The 23,406-nt window shown below is 37.5% G+C and overlaps 1 protein-coding gene across 1 annotated transcript in view; it reads right to left on the minus strand.

Annotated features, from left to right (window-relative positions):
• Positions 1 to 23,406, minus strand: part of RNF144A (ring finger protein 144A) — a 136,409-nt gene that overhangs the window by 94,684 nt on the left and 18,319 nt on the right. Inside the window, exon 2 of the mRNA XM_056124140.1 lies at positions 13,953 to 14,159. The gene's annotated coding sequence lies outside the window, so the exon portion shown is untranslated. The remainder of the gene's footprint in view (positions 1 to 13,952; positions 14,160 to 23,406) is intronic.

Raw genomic sequence — 23,406 nt, forward strand, 5'->3', positions numbered from 1 at the left:
CAAAGTCTGTCCCAAATAAACTACAATTATAATAAATAGCAGAAAGTTGCAGTGAAATGAATAAATTTACAAAAATTTTAGTAAATTTAAATTTACACTAATCCGTAATGTCTGAGTATAATCCCAGAAAAATATAAATTAAGAAAACTGACAAAAAATAAAAGTTCAAATAATTGTATAAGCCTGGAAAATAGAAGTTAGAAATGTCAATTAAAAAAAACTACTACAATTTGCAAATGACTACTACCACAATTGCAAAAGCAAATGATTCAAATCACATGGAAATTCTTGCGAAAAATGAGAGAAAAAGAAAAAAGGGGTGGGGAAAAACCTCTCCTTAAATCACACAAAAACAGTTTAAAATGGGAAAATATAGGCCAAACTCATTAATGAGAATAAAGAAGAAAAAAATTTAAACAAAGTAAAAACAAATAAAATCCAGATGTGCATCAGACATGTATTTGGATGAAGAATATACATACATATATATATATATATATATATATAAAGTTAACAAGCTAGATTTATTCTAGTATAAGGGAGTTAACCATTGGAATAAGTCATAACAGCAGTTTAACATAACAAGAGAAATACAGTGGGATGTAGAAGAGGTTTTGGTTAAATGCAACATGAATTTATTAAAATGTAAAACACAACTCTGCAAAACATAAATATCATAAATAGAACTTCCTTATACTAACTAGGAACATTTGGGGGGAAAGCAAGAAAAAACATCATTCTGAATCAAGTTATATCATTCCTTTATAAAACAAGGAACAATTAAAGAATATTTGCATTTGTTTTCATTCAATATTGTATTTAAATTCCTTCAAACTGGGAAGGAAGAAAAGGGAAATATAAAATCTGTAAAGGGGAGGTTTGAGAGATAGGAGAGTGGCTGACCCAGGTTCTAGTTAATTACCTGATCCATAAGATCTCCCAATCTTTACCAGGAGTGATGCCTAAGTACAGAGACAAAAGCGAGCCTTGACTACTACTGAATGTGGACCCCCCCCAAAAAAAATCTGAAAATAGTTACATTATTTTATTCACAAATTACGACATCAAAATAAATCTATAAACAAACTATTATAAATACCAAAGATATACTAAGAGCTGGTGTGAGATGAATATATATTCTTTTCCTTCAATAATGGAATTTCTAAAACTCAAACATCTCAAAACTAAGGTGTTTAGTAACAAGTATTTTATGTGCTTAAGAACATATAAAATATTTGCAAGACTTATCTATAAAAACTCATATTGAACTAGGGCAGAAGAGGAAGTACAGCTTGTAGGTAGGTGCAGCTTGTCTTGGCATATAGCTAAAACTTGTTTGAATTCCTGGCTCTGTATAGGGTCCCCTCAAGCAGCACCTTGAGTATAAAACCAGGAGGAAGTCTTGCACACTGCCAGGTGTGGCCCCAAATCAAAAGTATGACATTTTCTTATCAAAAAAAGTTTTAAGAAGAATATATGGATAGTAATATAATGTTTATGGAGAGGAAGACATAATATAACAACATATATATCCTTTTTAAATTAACCCACAGATTTCATGCAATTCAAGCAAACTTATAATTTTTTTCTTTTTAAGTAGTTGGATGTAGCCCCCAAACTGTTCTGAAACAAAAGGATCTATTAAGTTGATACTTTTAAATCAAGAGGTTTTAATCAACAAGACATCTTATGAAAACATATGATGAACGCTGAAAAGTCATGCTTTTAGCACATGAAACCAAAACTAATCTTTAGAATATACAAAGAGAGCTTTCAAATCAATGAGATAAAAGTATGAGTATAACAGAAAAACCAAGTAAATGAACAGTCCTTGCACAACAGATGAAACAGATGGTGATTGAACATATGAAAAAGAAAGTCAATATTATTGAATTCACTTCACTTTTAATTTGGCAAAAGTTAGAAATCCTAATAATGCCAAGTATAGAAATTCCAGATATGAACCTTAAAGAAAATGTTGATTCGTTGCTAATGAAAATATGAATTGGCATAAAAAGCTCATTGGAAATCACTAAGAAGTCCTTTTAGTAAATTTATCATTAATTAGCTCTCTGGGCTTTATGCTCCTCTGGTCTAAAATTCAAGACAACAATGCAGCAATATGTATAAAAATATCAATAACAGAATGTTTTGTGACAGGAGGAGATTGGAAGTAAACCAAATAGAAACTGACAGGTGGATACATGAATTGCTCAATGTTAGCATTAACAAATATTATGCAATCATGAGATATATCTATCTAAATGAAACAATGTGATTAAATCAGTGAATAAAATGAATATATGAGTCATGAATATTGCCTAAAACCAATTCCAGTAACTAAATGTAAATAGATTTGAAACACAGATGAAGTATAGTGTTATGAAGCATATCTAAAATAGCAATAAGATTATAAGGTAGCCCAAGGGAGAAAAGGTTTATGAGGGCAGATATGGAAGGAACATTCACATCACAAATCACATGAAAGTAGATCTTAATTATGCTTTATAACTCATAGAGATGTTTTCTATGTATTACATCCTACCAAACTTATTTCAAAAAAAGCACAACTTAAAGAGCAATATAGTCTGATAAACTTTAGATTTTCAAAATGGATATCTTTTACATGTAGTAAAGGTCCCCGGATATGGTGTACCAAACAAATAAACAAACAGACAAAAAGATTGCATCTGGAGAGTTTGTATATAGTTAAGGTCCACAATTTGTATGTTGTCAACCTTGGTTCTATCACAGCACCACAAGTTTCCAAGAGCAACACTGGGTTTAACTCAGGATCTCTTCAAGCCTGGCCAGGGTGTCCCAAGTAATCTCAGAACTTCAGAGCCTGAGCATTCAAACAGTGGTCCACTTAGAGAATCACCAGAAGTGGCACCTCCCTATCAACCCCTGAGTACTGCCCCCTTCAAGAAAAAGATTAGTTGTAGTTTGCTCTAAAGAAAATAGAGAATTTAAATTTGCATTTAAAACCCTCTCTGTAGTTTTAATAACATGCTTGCATTGTTTCAAATATGAAGAAGAAAGCCAGTTGAAGTGGCAAACTTTAGAAATTCAGATTCAGAGGTTAAGAATATAGACAGACCCTCAACAAACTCAGGCAGTACATTGTTGATTCATATCAATGCATTTGGAGAAAACATAGATGGCATAACTGAGTTGTCCTCCAGATCTCTGAATCAAAGTCTACATTCATGCCCTTTCCCATGCCTCTATCTCCTTACCCAGAGAGACAGCCTTGGTCCAGACTTCACTCTAGTATCAGTTTGAAAGAATATGGGCCTTTTTGTTTGATTGTTTTTGAGGAAAACTGGTGGTCCTTTGGGGCTAATCTTTCCTGACCCTGTACTTGAGGGTCATTCCCAGTAGTTCTTGAGGGATCATATGGTGTCAGGGATACATAATATGAAAACCATGCCCTCAACTCATTGAGGTACCTCTCTAGTCTAGATTTATGATCTTTGGAAAAGAGAGAACTTCCTTCAAATATGTCCCTACAAAAAAACTAGAGTCTTTCTTAAACCAGGTTCTTTTTATTTATTTTCTATTGCATTGAAAGCTTTGGTTTCCTTTAAAAAATTAGAAAAAGTACTATGAAATGTTTTCACCAGACTAGCTCCATCTTCAAATATTATGAAATATGATTTATTTCATCTTGAAACAATTTATACACAAAACATTCTGGTTCTTGTTAATCCTTGATTTCAGTTCACTTATACAGTGGAAAAATAATAGCATGCTTTTCATTCTGATTTTTCAAAATCCCAGATTGCATTTGATTTACTTTCTCAGAGGTATTTGTGATAAGATTTATGTTCCCTAACATTCGCTTCAACTCTTATCATAGCTTTGACTTGTGCCAAAAAAATCGAGAAAAAAGTTACAAAGAGCAATGTGGCCATACTACATGGTCTATAATCTATAAACAGAGGCTCCAGAGCCCACCTCTCCTCTTTCCACACTGACCATGTCAATCAATGGATTCCATGATGATGTTTGAAAGTCTGCTTTGAAAGACTTTGAAAGTCTGATGATGTTTGAAAGTACTTGGCATATATCAATCTATACTGACCCTTCAAATAGAAGTGCAGCATAGTTACAACTCGAGCTCAAGGCATCTTTAGAAGCTAAAACCACTCAATGAGTCACCTGCCAATACCCTGTAAAGAGGCCCTTACTAAGGCTAGAGAGACGTCATAAAAGGCTGAGTATATGTTTTCCATGTGGGAAACCCAGATTTGAAACTCAGCACTATCTCTGAGCCCCTAGGAATGAACTCCTAACACAGAGCCAGGAGTAGACCATAGCATGACCAGATGTGGTTCCCAAACAAAACAAAACAAAAAAGAGCCTCTTACAGAATTCCAACATCCAGAAATATTTCCACCCAACTCCCACCACCCTTGTCCATCTGGATCTTCTTATTATCATGCTATCCCAAGTAACGTTTTTTCAGATCCAAACCATTTTCAGATTTATTTGTCTAATCCTCCCAGCTTTCCTAGTATTAAGTCACCTCCTAAGAGTCCTTCCAAAACCTTCAGGCAGAAAGGTTATAGAAGACCTGGAGTTAGGTATTCCAGGTTTGTAGTATTTCTACCAACTCCTAGTTACATTTGCTTGAAGAAGCTATTTTCTGTCTTGGTTCCCTCAACTGAAAAATAGGAATAGCAATAGTTATAATCACAGACACATTGTATATGGCAATAAAATCACAATGCACAGTGCATATGGAAGTTCTTCTATAACACCAAACTGATATGAAAATGACATCTGTTGACAGCTGTTGTTGATTATTTCATTTCTTCCTAGATGTTTGGACATGATTTCAGCACACCGAGATTGGAAGCAGGCTTCCTTTTCTCTCTGTTCTATGATAGAAGTCATTCCTAGCCAGACCCTCCAAATTTCTACAGCTCTCCCTTATACTCAGAGATGTTAATATGTATGACCGTCAAAATGTTAGACTTCCTCACAGCTGTGAGTAGCAACGTTTACTGTCATCTTGTTTGCATCTCTCATGGTTCCAGGCTCAGCCTGGGTGCAACACACTTACACAGACTTAATCTCCTTTCCCCATGCCAAGTCCAGATGGCCTGCAAAGGATAGTTCCATTTGTATCTAGTTCATAACTGTCAGCTATCCTATGAGTAACTAATATCCAGTTGCTTTTGATACTTAATGAAAACGGTTTTCATTCTCTATGTACACCTGACCGTCAAAGGTAACATAGGGAGAAAGAAAAGCACTACTACCATTCCCATTTGACAGTGCTGATATTCAGAGTCTCAAAGTTAATGATTTTCTAAGATAAGCTGGGCAGGAAGTTGCAGTTCCTGAACTGTCTCTCACTACCTTTCAATATCATCTTACTACATTTTAGATTCATCTGCTGGGACCTGAAAGAGAAACTTTCTGGGTTTTTTTGTTGTTGTTTGTTTCGTTTTGCTTGGCTATAGCTAAAAATATTTTTTGTAAGCACACACAGGACCTAAACATATTCTTTAATAGCCATGTAAAAATTATATACGGATTTTAAATCGTTAGAAAAGCTGTAACTTCTGGCATACTGAAAATAAAACCTTTTTAAAATAAAGCAACAATAGCTAAAAATATCATTCCCAGCATATCATTTATCTTTTTAAGTATGCATGAATAGCCAGAACAATCCTGAGAAAGAACAAAGCTGAGTATTTCCTGTTTTCAAACAATATTACAACATTGATGTTATCAAAACAGCATGGTAGTGGCATAAAAGTAAACATAGATCAACAGAATATAATACAAAGCCCAGGGAAATATTCACATATACACACTTCATTAATTTTTGACAAAGGAATCAAGAGCATATAACAGCAAAACAGTTTCTTCAACAAAAGGTGCAAGGAAAATCAGATACACATTATGCAAAAGAATGGAACTGGATCTCATATTATACATAAAAATTAACTTCAAATTAATTAAAAACTTAACCTTAAGACTTAAAATAAGGGAAAGGTAAAGATAGCAACACTACTGTCAATGAATATATATATATAAAAGATATAGATATATATATATTTTAAAGACTGAAAATAAGTGTTCTAAAAGAGTGTAGCTGCTAAGCACCTTGACATCGGTCTTGGCAATGATTTGGGTGGAGGAGGGATTTTAAGCCAGAAGCAAAAACAAAAAAGTGGAAGAGCATAAAATTAGGCAACTTGTGCAAGGGTCCAGAGAGACACTATATAGGCAGCCTGGCATGCAATTCATCATAGTTTAGTCCTGATGATTCCCCAAAGAACCATCAGGAATGATTATTGAACACAAAGCCAGGAGTAATCCCTGAGTAACACAGGGGATTTCCCCCGCCCCCAACAAAAAAAAATCTATGAAACAAAAAAATTCATCAACAAAATGGAAAGTCAAACTACGGAGTTGGAGAAATATATGCAAACTGTTAATCCAATATAGAGTTAATAAACAAAGCATACACACCACTCAAACATCAACAACAAAAAGACCGAGCAATCCAATTTTCAAATGGACAAATAACTTGAATAGTTGTAGAAAAAAGACAAGAGATAGCCAACTGCTATCTGAAAAGAGGAATCAACTTTTCTAATATGCAGGGAAAGGCAAATTAATACCACATTGATATCACCGCATACCTATTAGAATGGTTGCCATCAAACCATAAGATAAACAAGTGTAGAAAATAAGGAGAAAAGGAAGTCTTTGTGCACTACTGGTAAGAACATAATTTAGTAGAACCACTATGTAAAACAGCATAGAGATTCCTCAAAAAGTTTAACAGTGGAATGATTCAGCCATTCGTCTTCTAGGTTCACACTCAAATAGGTTCATAAACTCCAAGAGAGCTTCAATCCCACATTCTCAGTAGCATTATTTGCAAATGTCCATGTGAGAAACAATAATTTATGCATCTATAAATAAATTCATAAAGAAAATGCAACATGTAAATATTTATATATACACATATATTACTTATTGGATTATTATTGTCCTGGGAAAAGGAAATTTTACATGTGTGGCAACATGATTGAACTGAAGATAATATGCTGGTGAAATAAGTCACTTGCTCAAAATTATTAATTTGGAAAGGTATTTTCACCCCTATATTCACTACAGCACTACTCCCAGTAGACAAAATCTAAAAAACAATTAAGGTGCTCAAGAAGAGATGAGAGAATAAAGGGATATATATACCTAATGGAAAACCGCTCCACTATAAGAAAAGATGCAATACAATTCACTGCTACATAGCTGGAAATAGAGGGTGTCATGCTGAGGGAAAGAATAGATAGAGAACGATCCATCATGTAAGTGGAATAGAAAGAAACATGGTGAGGAACTTAAAAGAGGTCAATGGTACCGCATTCTACGAGGCAGCGTACAGAACTGACTGCTAATACGTGGGTGACATGCAGTAGGGGAGACCTGGAGACAGTGATGGAGGGGGACTGACACAATGATGGTGGGTGTAGTGTTGGAACACTGTATGCCTGAAACATCACTACTAAGAGTACTGTAAAACAAAATGCTTAATTAAAAACTGAAGCAAGTAATTTATGAAATACATGTGTGTAAATTGCAAGCTCAATGATTCCTTAGCTGTGAGCGGGTCCTCTAACACTGTAGTGCCACCCTCATCTGTGATTTCACTTTCACTGAATTTATTTATCTATTTGAGGTTGTGTGGCCACACCTGGATCAGCTGTGCACTGGGATCCCCAACTCTCATTGGTTTTAGTAACCATGTGAATCACAATTAAAATAAAAGAATGCATACAGAGCCAGAGAGATTGTACAGCAGTTAAAGTATATGCCCTGTAAGCAGCAGATCCCAGTTCAATCCCCAGTATCTCATGGTCCTCCAAGCATCACTGGCTGCAGCTTTGGAGCCCTGACTCCCAAATCAGTACCAAAAGGTGTAGTCCTAGAGGCTCTGGGCATCAAGAGGATGGCCCAGGTAATCCTCTGCACTGTAGGGCCCAAGTGGTGCTGCATTTCCAGGCCATTACTTTGAACTGGCTAGGTTGGCTAAGAATCAGTGAGAGGAACCTCTGGGCCTTCTGGTTACCACCTGGGAGGCACAAAATACACACAGAGATATACACTTAGATTACAAGCTATTAGATAGTTTGAGAAAGAACCCACATTCAAATAACTTTCATTAGAGTAGATTGTTATAACTGTTCCATTTTATTATTAATTATGAATCCATATTAACAGTCAACCTGACTGTTGACGCCTCTAAACTAAAAATATCACCATAGGTATGTATATATCAGAAAAAAATATATTATATACAGGGTTCAGGACATTTTCCGGGCTCTTTGCACTGTCCTCATTGGGAAGGGTGGGTGCTATATTCAGTTTCCACTCTTATCACCACAGCATTTCTCTGTTTGCATCCAGTTTTAAGAATTAGACTTGGAGGTCCTCATCTTCTATATGTTAACATCAGTCAGAGCAAAACATATTTTTAAAAACACAAACATTCCCTGTGTCTTCCCTCACAGCCTAAGACATGGCCTTGCATGGAATAATTCTCATTAAATATGCCTGATCTGTCTAGAGAAATCTTGACTATCCCAGGGAACAGGGGCTTTTTGTTTTGATGAAGAACTATCAGAGCTACTGAGCTTGGTGGAGAGCTACTAAGATCGTTTTTCAGGAGACTTACCTATAGCTTAGAGGACAGTACAGTTATAAAATAACCCAAATTCCTTCTGACAAAGAAAAAATAAAGAAAGGAACAAAACAAAATTGCTATGAAGATAAATATGGGAAATGCAGTTGTTATAATTTACTTTCACAGAACCTTCAGTCCCAGCATCTCAGAACAGCATCTCTAAGTATTTCTATTTCTAAAAATATTGCTCATTTAACCACATTAGCCACTCTGAAACCATGAGAACTGAAGTAGGGTACTGTTATTTTCGATTCTAGTTAGTGTTTTAAAGTGACCTTTGCCTGAAAGCTTCACCAGCCAGGAGTGGAGCTGTAATGAGCAAAGCTATCTACAGCTGGAGTTCTCCAAATGCCAGCTGTTCCCAGAGCAGAATCAAGGCCAAGGCCGAGTTCATGTTTCTTAATCAAAGATTGATTTTTTTTTAAACCAATGGCATCCTCCATTACAATACAAAACTGAACCAAACCATCTTTCGATTTAGCTCCTTCAATCACAGAAGTATGATAGAGAGATGGTTTTCTTAATCCATGAAGAGTGTTTCTCTTTGTGAACCCTAAATATTTAAAAATGTATCAGCTGATGTTAGAATGTCACTTTCTGGTATTTTGGCCCCTTCGGTATGAATTTTTTTTTACTTTGGAGCCATTTCACAGTTCTTGGAATTTGCTGGGGAGAGATTCCCAAACAGAACGTCCTGGGAGGGGGTGTGGGCAGACACAGGCAAGAATGCACAGTTCCTCTGACCTTACAGTGCATTGTTTCCAGGGAGCTCTGATATTGTCCCTCCTACCTGAGGAAATTCTATTTCTGGACAAGTAACTGCCAATAAAATTTTGCAATAATCCAAAAATGATAAGGTTAAAATGATAAAAAAAAAGATTCTATTACACTTAGTTTACATAGCATGTGAAGAAACGTTAAAAAATGGCTCCAAATATCAATTGTTCGCCATTCTTCTTTGCTGACCACAGGGATGAAGGCTGCAGTTTCCAAGGTAGCAAAGGATTGTTTTGGAAGGGGCAGAGAGTATAGCGGGTAGGGTGCTTGTCTTGCATGCAGCCGACCCGGATTTGATCCCCAGCATCCTATATGGTTCCCTGAGTATCACCAGGAATAATTCATCAGTAGAGAGCCAGAAGGAACAACCCCTGAGCAATTCTGGGCTTGGATGCTCCAAAACTGCCCCCACCACCTCAAGGAAAAAAATGTGTTGGCAACATATAGACAACATGTTCCTAGTATTACCAAAGGATTGTATAGGTAAATGAATTTGTGGTTAAGGTCACAGTAACATGTCCCAAAGGCCCTTTACAAGGTAAAGGTAGAGAAAAGGCAAGGTGGATAATAAGCAGCAAAGGATCAGGGGAAAGAATTACTCTCCCCAATGACCCCATTCCCGTTCTCTGTATCACCTCTGACACTCTAGTCACTCCACCCAATATCCCTACCTGCACAGCACTGGCCTCCCTCACAAATGTCCAATTCACCTCATCACCTACCCCTAATTCTTCCCCAGCCCACCTCCACCCCAGATATCCTCACTGTTTATATCACTGTCTGAATGTCCACACGACATGGAATCATTGCTCTCTTGCACACTCTAGGTCGATTTGGACCATTTTCTCACTCTGACTCTGGTTGGCCAAAGGAGCATGAGTTATTAGTCTGATGTGTGCTACCTGTAGCTCCCCCTTAGAGAATATCAATCACACTGATTGGAGCCTTTCAATCTGTGGCCATGAGTTTCAAGTGGCCCCTTAAAGCCAGCAGGTAATCCCACTACTCCTATAGCTTCCTAGAAACTCCTCACTTCTGCCCTTTATTGCCCAACTTGCAACTCCTCCTCCACACTGGCAATTTGCTGGTAACTGTGTTTTCAATCTGACAAAGAAAATAGAAGCAATGAAGTGCTTCCTCCTCTCAAAACCATCATCTTGACACCCACATATCTTCCATTTAATCAATCCCCACAAGTAATTACCTGCACTCCTTCTAAAGAAAATCACTCTGCTTGTACACAAACACTCTTTCTCACCTATCCAATAAATGATTTAAGCAAGTATCTGCCCTGCATTATTAAGATTTCACTCTCCACTGAATCACTTCTATCAGCATAGAAATATGAATGCTCAAAAATGAAAACTAATTTAGTGGATAACAGTTGCCCTCCCCACCCCAGCTAGCACTCCATAGTTTCATCCCCTTTGTAGCAAACCTTCTCAAACAGAGTCAATGATCCCTGTCTGATTTCCCCCCTCTATTCCTGTCTCCAAACTCACTGAAACCAAGCTTTTGTTGCCAATGCCAGACTATTTTGGCAACAAAAGTCACTTCCTGTTTTAACCAATGCCTCTGCTGACCTGAATGTCACTGATTGAGAAGTCCATTCTTAGTTCTTGTCTTAGCTGGTCCATTACTACAATGGACGCATTCCTCACTCTCCTGAAATAATTTCATGTGGCTTCCAAAACTTCCAGTTTGGCCTTTCAACACTCTCTGCTACATTGTTCTGTTTCTCTCTGCTCATTCCTCCCCTTCTCTTGCTCCATATCAAGCCCAATTGCCAAAACTCTTCAATGAACAGGGCTTGACTCTGTCCTGTCTATCCCTTTCAATACCAAACTTAGGCAATTATTTCCGGTAGCATCAACAGTGCAGATCACCATCCTAAACTAGCATATATCACTGCTACTCAGCATCTTCATTTGGGTGTCTTACGATCTCAAACTCAACTTGTTCAAAACTAACCATCTTAATCTTCTTATCACATTCTGTACCAGTACCTCCTTCAACTGCAGCCTTCCCCATTTTCATTGGTGACAATTCCATCTAGGAAGGCCACATCCCTGGCCTCACTTTAAACATTCCCTTCATCTTACACCCACCCTGTATCCTGCTCCATGAACTATTCTGTCAGGATCTATTTTTCAATTAAGTTATAATGTTTTATAATAATATTAATATTTTAGGCATACCATGTCACTGCACGCTTATAGTGCCAATATCACTCTATCTGTATCTGTAGATCCCTTCTTATTTTTGGAGGATATAGTCACCTAGCAGTACTGAGGGATACTCTCAGCTCTGTGCCTGGGGGATGCTCCCTATGGTACTCAGCTTCAGTTCTGTAAGCAAATTTTAGGGTTTGTTTTCTTTGGCCATTATCTACCATCTTTGTTTCTTTCAGCGCCACATGTAAGTGCACTATCCAGTATTTGTTTAGCATATCTACCAGATTCCATCCAAGTTGCAGAAGACTATAAGATTTCCTCTTTCGTTACAGTTGAGTAAGATTCATAGATAGATAGATAGATAGATAGATAAATAGAATTTTCTTTCTACACACTTTTTGAGGTGATATCTGATCATTGTTATGATTTGCATTTACCAATTAATCAATGATGTTAAACAGCTTTTTATATGACTTTATTTGATTAGCTATATTTCTGCTTTGGGAAAATGTCTGCTTACCTCTCCATTTTTGTTGTTTGGTTTCCTATTGTTGAGCTCTCTGAGTATTTTGAATATCTCAGATATTTGGCCCATTGTTAGATGTATGGTGCGTGGATCACATTTTTTCATTTTGTAGGGTGTCTTTTTATTTTATCCCTTGTTCCTTTTGTAGTTCAAAACCTTTCTTTATTTGTTTGATGCATTCCTATTTGTTTGTTTTCGCTTTTTTTCTTTGCCAGTGGCTTCTGATCCTTAGAGATGCTGCTGAAGTGAATGTCAGCGGATTCTGTCTGTGTTTTCCTGAATGCATTTAGCTCCTTTGTTAAGCTGATTCCCTCGTACAAGATACTTTAAACAGATCATAAATTTTCTCAGCCACCTCGTTATTTTATATAAAATTGCAATATATTTCTATGTATTGATTTTGTAGCCTGTTTTTACTGTGCAGTTTTAATGCATGCTACTTTATAGCTTTCTGTCAGGATATCTTCAAAATATATGCAGAGTGTGACCACTTTTCTCTGCTTCCACTGGTATCAGCACAGCAATTACCATCATCTCTTGCCTGAATTACGAATAATAGATTTTTTTTTCTAATGGCCTCTCACCAATCTCCTAGATCCTTTCCTCATCTACCTAGATCCTTTCCACATCTACCACCCCTTTACTATCTATTCTCAACATAAAGACCAGAATGAGCTCCTTATAATAGAATGCAGATACTATCTCTCCTCTTTAAAATATCACACTGATCTCCCATTATAAAAGCCAGAATCTTCCAGTAGCCTGCAGTGCTAGGTTGTTGCACCTGACTGCCTTCCCTTCACCTATCAATGTTCTTTACTGGCTCTATCCAGCCATCCAACTTCCTTGGTTTTCTTCCAACATGCCTGCATGCATGGGCTAGCCGTAGAGCTTTTGCACCCATATTTTATTCTAACTATATTGCTCTTGCCCCAAAATTAAAGTGTGAGTCTCACAACTCAAGTTCATTGTAATTGTTACTTCTTCAATGGGAGATTCCGCAACCATTCCCATTAACAGTGCCAGTTGCCCCATCTTTCATTTTTTTTTTTTTTGGCTTTTTTTTGGGGTCACACCTGGCGATGCACAGGGGTTACACCTAGCTCTACACTCAGGAATTACTCCTGGCAGTGCTCGGAGGACCATATGGGATGCTGGGAATCGAACTCAGCCCTACCCACTGTACTATCACTCCAGCCCCTGCCTCACCTTTCTAAAGGGCATCTTTCCCCGCTCCACGACACATATGCCTTGTATTGAAATATGTATTTCCTCATCATGTAGATTGCAACACAGTCTTTCTCTGCCTATCTATGTCCCAATGTCACTCATACAACATGAAACTAGGATACTAAAAGAATAGGGGCTTATGTCTCTTGTGTTCACTGTGACTCTTGGCTTAGAACACTGCCGGACACAAACAGGCAGTTATCTATTAACACCACTTATTAAAAATCTTAACATGCCATCTTGATCTTCATGTCTGTCTCCTATTCTTGCAATATAAGCCTACTAAAAGCAAAAAATGAGGATCCATGTAAAAAGCTATTAGAGTGGTTTAACACAATTTAATAAGGAGCAGCCTTAAAAGCCAATATGGGCTACATTCTAGTTTTATGATAAGGCTTTAGATATATTGGAAAAATTCTTTGTATGAGTCTCCAGTTCTTCCTAACAATACTCTGCAAGTCCACTAGGAAGACACACTTGAAGGTTTTCAAACTTACTCTCAAATTCAAATTTCCTTCAAACTCAAAGTTACCTGTGAGAAATTCTGATGAAAGGAAAAAGATTGTCTTCTGGTCAATTCTGAGTGTCCAGGTGAGAGCTCATGCACTCAGCTGGCTCCTGTCCTCATTGCAGGCTGTCCATGTGTGGAGAAGTAGGGGACACACTCTGGCACCTTGGTCCTTGGGACCTGAAGGATAGTCAGGCTGGATAGTATCTGATCCAGCAGGGTTCTCAATGCCTGCAAAGAAGAGAAAGATACATGAACATGGAGGGTGGGGTGGACAGGAGAGGGTGGCAAGTTCACCATGATGACAAAGAACTCCTCCCAGCCCTGACCTCTCAACTCCGAAGTCTAAAAGATTACTATGCAACAACTAGATATCTTAGCAAATAAAACATATAAAAATGAATCACAGTTCATGGGAGAAGAAACTCAGGTATACTTCATAAACACTCAAAATTCTGCCAAGAAACTAACAAATAAACCCACCAATATTGACAATTCAGTCAACAAAATGTTCCTAAGACTCCTTTTCTGCCGTGTCCTTTTCCAATCCTAGTCGTACTGCATTGCCCCCGTGTCACTCCAGGGAGAGGTGAGGCAAGATAATGTGAACAATAATCAGCAGCACCAGTATTAAGAAAACAATCCCAAGTGGACAGGCATACTACTTGTACTTTTATTTGCTGTATTTCACACACACTACATGTTACAGAATTTGATGGTTTGTGTTAACTCTACCTCGAACAAAAATTTTGGTACTATTTTTCAACATCATTTGCTAATTAGTTCTGGTTAATTCTCATAATACTTCAAACTTCTCTATGGTTATACAGTTAATAATCTATGATCAGTCACCATTCATGCTTTTCTTGCAGTATTTGGGAATGACAGACCAAATCTACATAAAGATAGCAAATTGCCTAGATAAATGTTGTGTGTACTCTGTTCTGATTGCTCTAATGATCATCCATTTCTCCATTTGTCTTCCTCTCTTATGGACTGATATGCAACAATACTGAAATCAGGTTAAGGCATAACGCTGCAATGATCTCTGAGTATTCAAGGGGAAGAGTCACATGACTATTATTTTTAGATTCTAGTTTTTAAAATTACACAGTTTTTATTGGAGGTTTTGAAAGGAAGGAGGGAGAGATAGTGGGAGAGAGCGGAGAGTAATGTGCTCAAGAGAGAACCCAGGCTTCTCCAAAGGCAAAGAGAGCCCCTACACACATCCCAACATTTGACATGAAAGCATGAAAGTATACATCTCAAGAGGTGAGATGCAGGTGACACATGTGCTTGGGTGACATGTGCTTGGCCACATGGGTACAAGGAACACATGGGCTCGGGCAGCATATGCATCCATAGCTCTCACTTTAAACCAAATTCCTTTCAAAATATTACTTCTCTCTGAAAATATAAAGGTGACTCAGGAAGGAGCTCTGATGAATATGTACAGGGAGATTCCATGTTGTGTTCATGCCTACTAATTCACAGCCTGTGAATCAAAGAATTTTTTTTTCACTTTAAAGTTTTATTATTTAAGATGTACAGTGTGGGATACCTAAAAATAACTTAGGGCATGTGAGAAACATGTGAAATCCCAATGGCACTGCCCTTTGTGATCCTGGAGCCACAACAAACTATGATCACCTGATCACCTGCACACAGGAACCAAATGTGTGAGTACAATCAAATATGTGAAATCTCCAGTCACTTCAATAAAAACTACGGGAAGGGAAGGGTGAAAAAAAATACATTTCACAAAGCTATAGCTACTGCTGATAGAGATTCCTTTATTGGCTCTAGACAAAGTAAATTGAAAACCTTCAAGAAACAATTCATCAATCTGGGGTGCTATTCTGTGATTCCAGTGGGAGAGAACCTGGGGACACTGTTGGAGGAAGGAAAGTCAATGTTGTTGGTAGAATCGGTTCACTGTACTCCCAAAACTCAATTCTGAACTAGCTATGTAAATCATGTTGCCTTAATATTGAAAAAATAATGTAAGATAAGTATATTTTTATTTAAAAAATAATGTAAGATATTTTTAAAAGACTACCCATAATCTCAGGGAGAAAACCAATAATATATCAAAATCATCAGGAGTTCGGAAAAAGTTGATTCCAACCAAATAAACGACTTTTAGAGGTTCAATACTTCAGTGGGTGAAGGAACTATTCATGCAGTGGAAACAGCAAAAGAACTCTAATTAGAAGTGAAGCCTGGGGATTTTAGTGAATTGCTACAATCTTATGCTAAAAATGTAAAGAATGAAGAGATGCTTCCTATGGATGGGGGAGAAAATTGATTCTTCACATAAAATCTACTCCTAATGAAGATACTCTGAACATTGTTGGAATGGCAACAAAAGATATAGACTATTATAGAAATATGACTGCTAACACAATAATAGGTTTTGAGATAGCATATTCAAAATTTGAGAGTGAGTTCTACTGAGAGATGTTTATCAAACAGCAGCACATGCTCCAAAAACCCTTTTGTGAAATAAAATGCTAACAGATGAAGCGATCTTCATAACAGTCTTATTTTAAGAAGCTGCTACCTTCACCCCAACCTTAGCAACCACTACCCTGACCCAGGAGCAGTCACCAACATTAATGCAAGCAATCTCCACAAGGGAAAAATGATTATAACCTACTTAAGTCTGATAGTGAGAATATAGTGAGAATAACTCTGCAATCTGTTTTTGACTAGATTATAATGTCATTATACAGGTAAAGATGATAGTACTGTGTAACGATAACTTCTACATGCAACAGAAAAACAAAATCATTGTATGATTAATTTTACTGTAACATTTTTTTGATGGCAGTGGTCTGGAGCTATACCTGAGATATCCCCTAGGTGGGTTTGTATAATAAATGGCAATGAAATAAGCATTTTATGCTAGAAATTATTTAATATAAAAGAAAGCAAAATACGGGACTTTAGGAAAACCAATAATATCAGATTCAGGAAAAATAGCAGGTATAAATAATACCTTATCACTTTATTAAGTTAATGAACATTTCAATTGGAAGGCAGAAATTGGCAAAATGGATAGAAACTACATATTGTTAGAAAATACCCACTTTAAAATTGCATCCAAAATAATAAAATCTTTAGGACTAAAATATAATGAAAGATGTGTAAGGTTTGTGTGTTGACATATGCCACAACATCCAAACAAGGAAATAAAGACCCAAGAAAAAGAGTTCTTGGGTTCATGGACGAGGCTACTTAATATTATTAAAACAGTAATACTCCCAAATTGATAAACTTAATAAGCCTCTATTAAAATCCCAACTTCTATTTTAGATATCAACAAACTTATCCTAAACTTCATAGTTAAACACAAGCCACTGAGTAGTCAAAAGAGACTTGCAAGAAAAGCAAATTTGGCAATCATATTTCCTGATGGCACAAGAGGTATAGTAATCAATTACTGCTGGCATAAAGATAGACATATAGATCAAAGTATTAGAGTGCTCTGTTCAGTTAATGGATTCTTGACAGTGATGCTACCACAATTCAATGAGCAAATGAGTTTTCTCAACAAATAGCACTTACATTCAAGAAATAAATATCAACACAGACCTTGCACTTTATACACACACACACACACACACACACACACACACACATACCATAAAGCACAAAAATGGATACCTGAGTTAAATGTAAGTACTAAAATGATAAAACTCTCGAAAATGAACAAGAGGAAATCCTTTTAACTATAATAATAATAAACTGATGCCAGTTTCTCAGCTATATCACCAAAGACACAAAGACACAAAGAAAAGTATATACACTTGAATTGAGGTTCTGTCAACATTTTAAAAAATTATCTCTCAAATATCTCCAGCAATTAATTGAAAAAAAATACACTGGAGAAGAAATATTTTCTAATCATTTAACCTAAAAGATCTTTATACCTAGCTAAATACTTAAATTTCAATACTTGAAAGACTAAAGACCATAATGACCAAAATTTAAAACTGGGCAAGGAATTTGAAGCACAGTTCTCCAAAATACATGCACAAGAAACTGTTCACAATTATTAAATTAAGAAATGCAGATGGAACCACAAGATAACACTTCACACCCACTAGAATGGCATAATCATAAGATAGACAATAGCAAGTGTGGGTGAGGATACAGACTTTCAATTTGAAAACACATGGCTCTGTGATTATAAAAGAGAATGCAGCACTTTGGAATGTAATTTAGCAGTTTATCAACACACTAAATGAAGAGTTTCCATATGACACCAAGGAAATGTCTTAGGTGTCCACACAAAATACTGCACCTCAATGTTCGCAATGACATTGTTCAAATTGGAATAATTCAAATGGCTTCCAATTCATGAGTGTATAAACAAAATGCGGCATATCCATCCAATGGATTTGACATTAAAAGAAACTGAAGCATTGTTCCATGCTATTATGTGTAGAAACTTTAAACTCATGCTATGCTAGGCCTGAAAACACAGGACATGATGCATGTATATTTAATATGCAGGAAAGACAAATCCACACAGAACATAAAGTAGTATTTTCCAGGTTCGAATAAGGACTGCCAGACAGAGCTTTTTTGGAATTGAAATGATGGTGGTAACTGCACTTCTTGGTGAGCCTAAGAAAAGCCACTGAACTATCTATTAGTGAATCTTATAATGTGGGAACTGTATCTCAATGAATCTGTGACTTAAAAAGGAAAATCATAGCAACTGAAAAGGAAGAGTCAAGATACAATAACATCAGAATTTCCCCAATTCCCTTTATCCTAGAGCACAGCCTCTGCTCCTTGGGAGTACAACACTAGCATCTGAACTCAGCTTCTTTTTAGGTGCCTTTGGTTGGAGATTAAAGTGGAATAATTACTTCCTTTGGTCTTGTCAAAGAGAGCAGAAACTGCTTAGACCTAAATAGACCTGAGAGATTCTAGTAGAAAAACCCCACGTGCTCATTTGGAAGCTTTGTCCACATGCAGCTGGATAAAATTCCCCCTCATGCAGTGCTCCAGAATCAGCAGCTGAGCTCCATTTTAAGGCAGAGAACCCTGATCCTTCTCCAACGCAGAGAGCAAGTCTCTATGACTGTAGAAAGCTGTTTCTTTTGGACACTGACCGAATTGAGATGCAGATTCAAGAAAATATAATTCTTTTTTTAAAATTTTCTTTATTTATTTATTTTGCACATCTCTTCTCTGCCATTTCTTGGCAATGCATCAAGGTGCATCAAACAAAAGACAATATAGTCTCTCTTACTCTCTTACTTTTGTCATTTTTCCCCAGGTATTAAAAAACACTAAATAGAATTATCTTCAGCAGCAAAGAAAAGCTCTTCGCTCAGTTGGTGCACTGGCAACCAGAGGCATTTTTAGCTGCATTATAAAAAGACTTACAGAGGGAGATTGCACACAGAGCTCTTGCCCAGAGAGGTGTGCTGCGAGCCTACCAAGGTTTCAGGCTGCAGAGCTCCCTTCCCAGAGCCCCACTATCAGGGAGCTATTTTAGATGCGCAATGCATCATCACCACAAACACGCAGGAATAAAGGTTGACAGCACTTCCAAGGAGATTTTCATACCCATATATTCCACATGCACGGGACGTCAAAAGAACACCTGGCCACCCACCTACGAGATGGTCAGGCTTCTTCATCAAAACCCTGAACGAAGGGTTTTGTGTTTGTGTTCCTGGAGTAAGCAGACACCACTGGGCTACACTAGCACGAGAGAGGGATGAATGGAGACGTTACTGGGGCCCACTCGAGCAAATCAATGAGCAACGAGATGACAAGTGATACAAGTGATATTCCACATAAGCTGTAGTGGCTGTCATGTCGTGGTTAGATGGCCTGAGCACCAAATCTGCTCTTAGGAGTGATCCGCTTACAAAGTTGTATATACAGTGCATGATCAATGCAGTCCCTTGTCCGATATTTTCCCAAGAATTCTGTCATTTTTGTGCAGGGTTCTGCAGAACACTGGAATACATGTATTGGATTTTAGCAGAAACACCTGTAACAATTATCGGCCATGCATCAACCCCTTTTTTCTGTGCTACTACCATCATTTGCTGAGTGTGACAGAGAAAACTAAGACAGGACTTTGCTCTCAAGGTGTCCAAACTATGCAGAAACAATGTTCATGTCACACAAAAAACTTTGAGTCACTTGTCTGCCTTTCCATACTTTTAATAATGATGATTTGTCATTATCATATTAAAGTACTAAAAATGTTTATTTCATAAGGCTATGCTCCAGTAGCAATTTCTATTCCATTTCAATGTAATCTAATTAATTCATTCACTTATATAAATGAGGATGCAATACAACATCACATTATGAATATGGAATTCTATATTTGCAATAACCTGAGAAAGCTAAACTAGTGCAAAAGTCAACATTAAAAACTACTTTACTCATATATTTCTTCCTCCAATTAATTTACAGAAAAATAATAATGGTTCCTACTGGTGAATTCTAGATATGATTAGAACTCACTTGATAAATTCACTAAACTCAGAGTACCTGCATTCTCTAAAATAAATCTTAGGAGAGGAAATATTAAGGGTGATCCCTAAGAACTTTGTGACGACACACACCAATATATATATATTTGTTATGTATATGTGTATAGACATATATGAAAATCATAAAGACATAGCAGAAATAAAAATATAATAAAATAAAGAAATAAACATTATAATAAAGAAGAACAAAAGCAATTTTTTAGCATGTTCTGCAAGCAAAATCTGAATGAAAGGAGGGAAAGGGAGAAAAGGAGCGGGAGAGAAATGGACCTGGAAGGCTCAGAGAAGTGAGTGGTGACAAGAGCAGTATGAAGTCAGAATCCATACAGACTTAAAAGCATCTGAGGGCAGAATGAAAGCAAGGAAGGAATGAGAGATGCCTGGAAAGTGGAAGGCAGTAGGAGCAGGGAGGAAAGATGTTGCAAAGCTATTTCCAGGCCATGTCCTGTGATAAGCGTCGCATCCTCCAGGAGCCGACTGTTCTGCTGACCAGTTATTTGCAGGCAGTAAGCGAGTGAGAAGCCATCTGTGTCTACAAGCAGGTAACTGTCTGCAGAACACAGGAGCATAACCAGGAATGGGTATCAAAGGGATGGGAAGAAAGCCAAAATGCGTCATGAGTCCTCATCCTCTCCCCACCAACGACATCTGCACACGTGAATCAGTCCAGGGAGTAAGAAGTCAGTGATGGCACACTTTTCCAAAACCAGGGCCTGTCAGAAACTTGTGGGGGCCTTAAAACCAAGCAGCCAGTGAGGGTATAAAACCAAGAGTCCTTCTAATTCCCGCTCTGCTGCTCAGAGTCCAGACACAGCAGAAGTTGGGTCAAGCTGGACCTGGGATCCTCTGGCTGGGAATGATGGGAGCAAAAGGAGTAAGCTGGGTGCTGGTAAGCCAGAGAGATATACAGACCCAGCAGAGGGAGATGACCATCCTGAGAGAGGATGGCCATCACCGTGGGGCTTCAAGTCTATCTTCAGAATAGCTGGGTCTTATTCTGGGAATGAATGTGAAGACAAGCAAGATGATTCAAAAGAAGAAACTCAAGGGAAAAACAGGAGTGATGTGGGGTGGGGGGTGGAAAGATAGTACAAGGGGTGAGGCACTTGCCTTGCATTCGGTCAACTTAGGTTCTATCCGTGACACTGCATGGCTAATAGCTCCCTCACCCCCCACCCCCACCAAAAAAGGATACCTCTAATTGAGAAAGGAAAGACAATCAGTATAAAACAGTGCAACAAAAAAATTAGTCAAGAATGCAAATAGATCACTATTAACATATTTAAAAAAAACATTGTCTCTCACCTTTAAGGAGATGAAGTTAAAAATGTCTCATCTCACCTTTCAGATCAGCAGTAGTTAACCATTAAATACTGCTGAATAAAAACGCAATATGCATAGGGGCTGAGAGAGCTCACTGGGCGAAGCACCTGTTTTGTTTGCAGGGGGTCCTGGTTTGATTCCAGGCATCCTGAGTGCCTGAGAGAAACCTGGAGCTCTGAGCCAGGTATAATCCCCAGCACTGCTGAGCATGGCACCAAAATGCAAAAGTAAAACCAACCCTCAATCCTTGTTGTGCAGTAGGAGAGGAACTTTCAGTTACTTGAGATATGAGGAGGTCGGATCACTTCCATGTGATGTTCAAGAACACATGGCCACTCCTGTAAATACTTGGGTCCAGCAATACTGGGGTGACCAGGGTCACTCAGTGATCTCCGAGTCTCCAAAACTATACTCAGTGTGCTTCGAGAGTCAAGCGTGGCTGAGAACCCAAACATGGGCTGTGCACAGCCAAGAATGCAACTATGACTCCTTAGTTATCTATGTAGTTCTTCATTTATTTATTTTTTGATTGGTTATAATAATAGAGGATATTTTAGAACTTTATTTGGGAATAGATCAAAATATAAACTGTGCACACCAGATCTGGAGCAATAGTCCAGCAGGGAGAGTGCCTGTATTGCACACCACCGACCCGAGTTTGGTCCCTGTCACCCCATATCGTCCCTTGAGCACAGCTGGGTGTGACCCCAAACAAACACAAAGTAAATAAATAAAATGTGAACATACATATGCTGTCCTAAGTATTTATAAATAAGTTAGGAAAATATTTCATGCTTAATAGCATTCTTCACAAGAATAAGAACTAGAAAGTTATTGATATATCCTGCCAGAGGAGCTACTTCTCAATGAAATATCTACTCAGCATATTCCAAGGGGCCTACAAATGAAAAATGAATAAACGTGGGGTGGGTGGGGACATGGCACAATACTATAGGGACAACCAGTTAGGATAAAATGACCACAGAAAAGAACCAACCTTTGAGAGGGCCCACAGAGAAAGGCTGAGAAAAATTAGTCTAGAGACAGCTAAATAAACAATATGGTGCCATCCTTGTACATGAAAAATGAAGCGGATGCAGGTATTGGTATGAAAAAATGTCTGAGATAAGACACTAAAAAGACATGAACGAAACAGTCCCTTTTTTAGTATGCAAGTTATAAAATCAGAGTTTCCTTTTATTTTTACTTTTGGGTTTTGGTAAGCCAGGCTTACTCCTGGCTCTTCACTCAGGGATCACTCTTGGTAAGTCTTGAGGGTCCATATGGAATGCTGGAGGTCAAACCTAGGTAAGGTATGTGCGAGACAAGTGCCCTGAACTGTACCATCTCTCTAGCCCTTAAATTCACAAGCTTTCTAGACAAATGTCAAATAAAATTTGCTATAATCACTTTAACTTAAACAAATTTTACTGCTCATTTATTCCTTACTGAAGATTGTTTTTTACTTTCTGCATGTATAACTTTATATTTTATATGCTAACATTTTCAGTCAATATATATTTCACTCAGGAGATATTACACAGACAGAAAATTATATATATATATATATGCATATGTCTTTTGGTTCACCAACAATCTCATAAAAACATCGTGTTGCA

Source organism: Sorex fumeus, unplaced genomic scaffold (genome assembly GCF_029834395.1).
Source record: "Sorex fumeus unplaced genomic scaffold, SorFum_2.1 ptg000006l, whole genome shotgun sequence".
In the NCBI taxonomy this organism is placed as follows: domain Eukaryota; kingdom Metazoa; phylum Chordata; class Mammalia; order Eulipotyphla; family Soricidae; genus Sorex; species Sorex fumeus.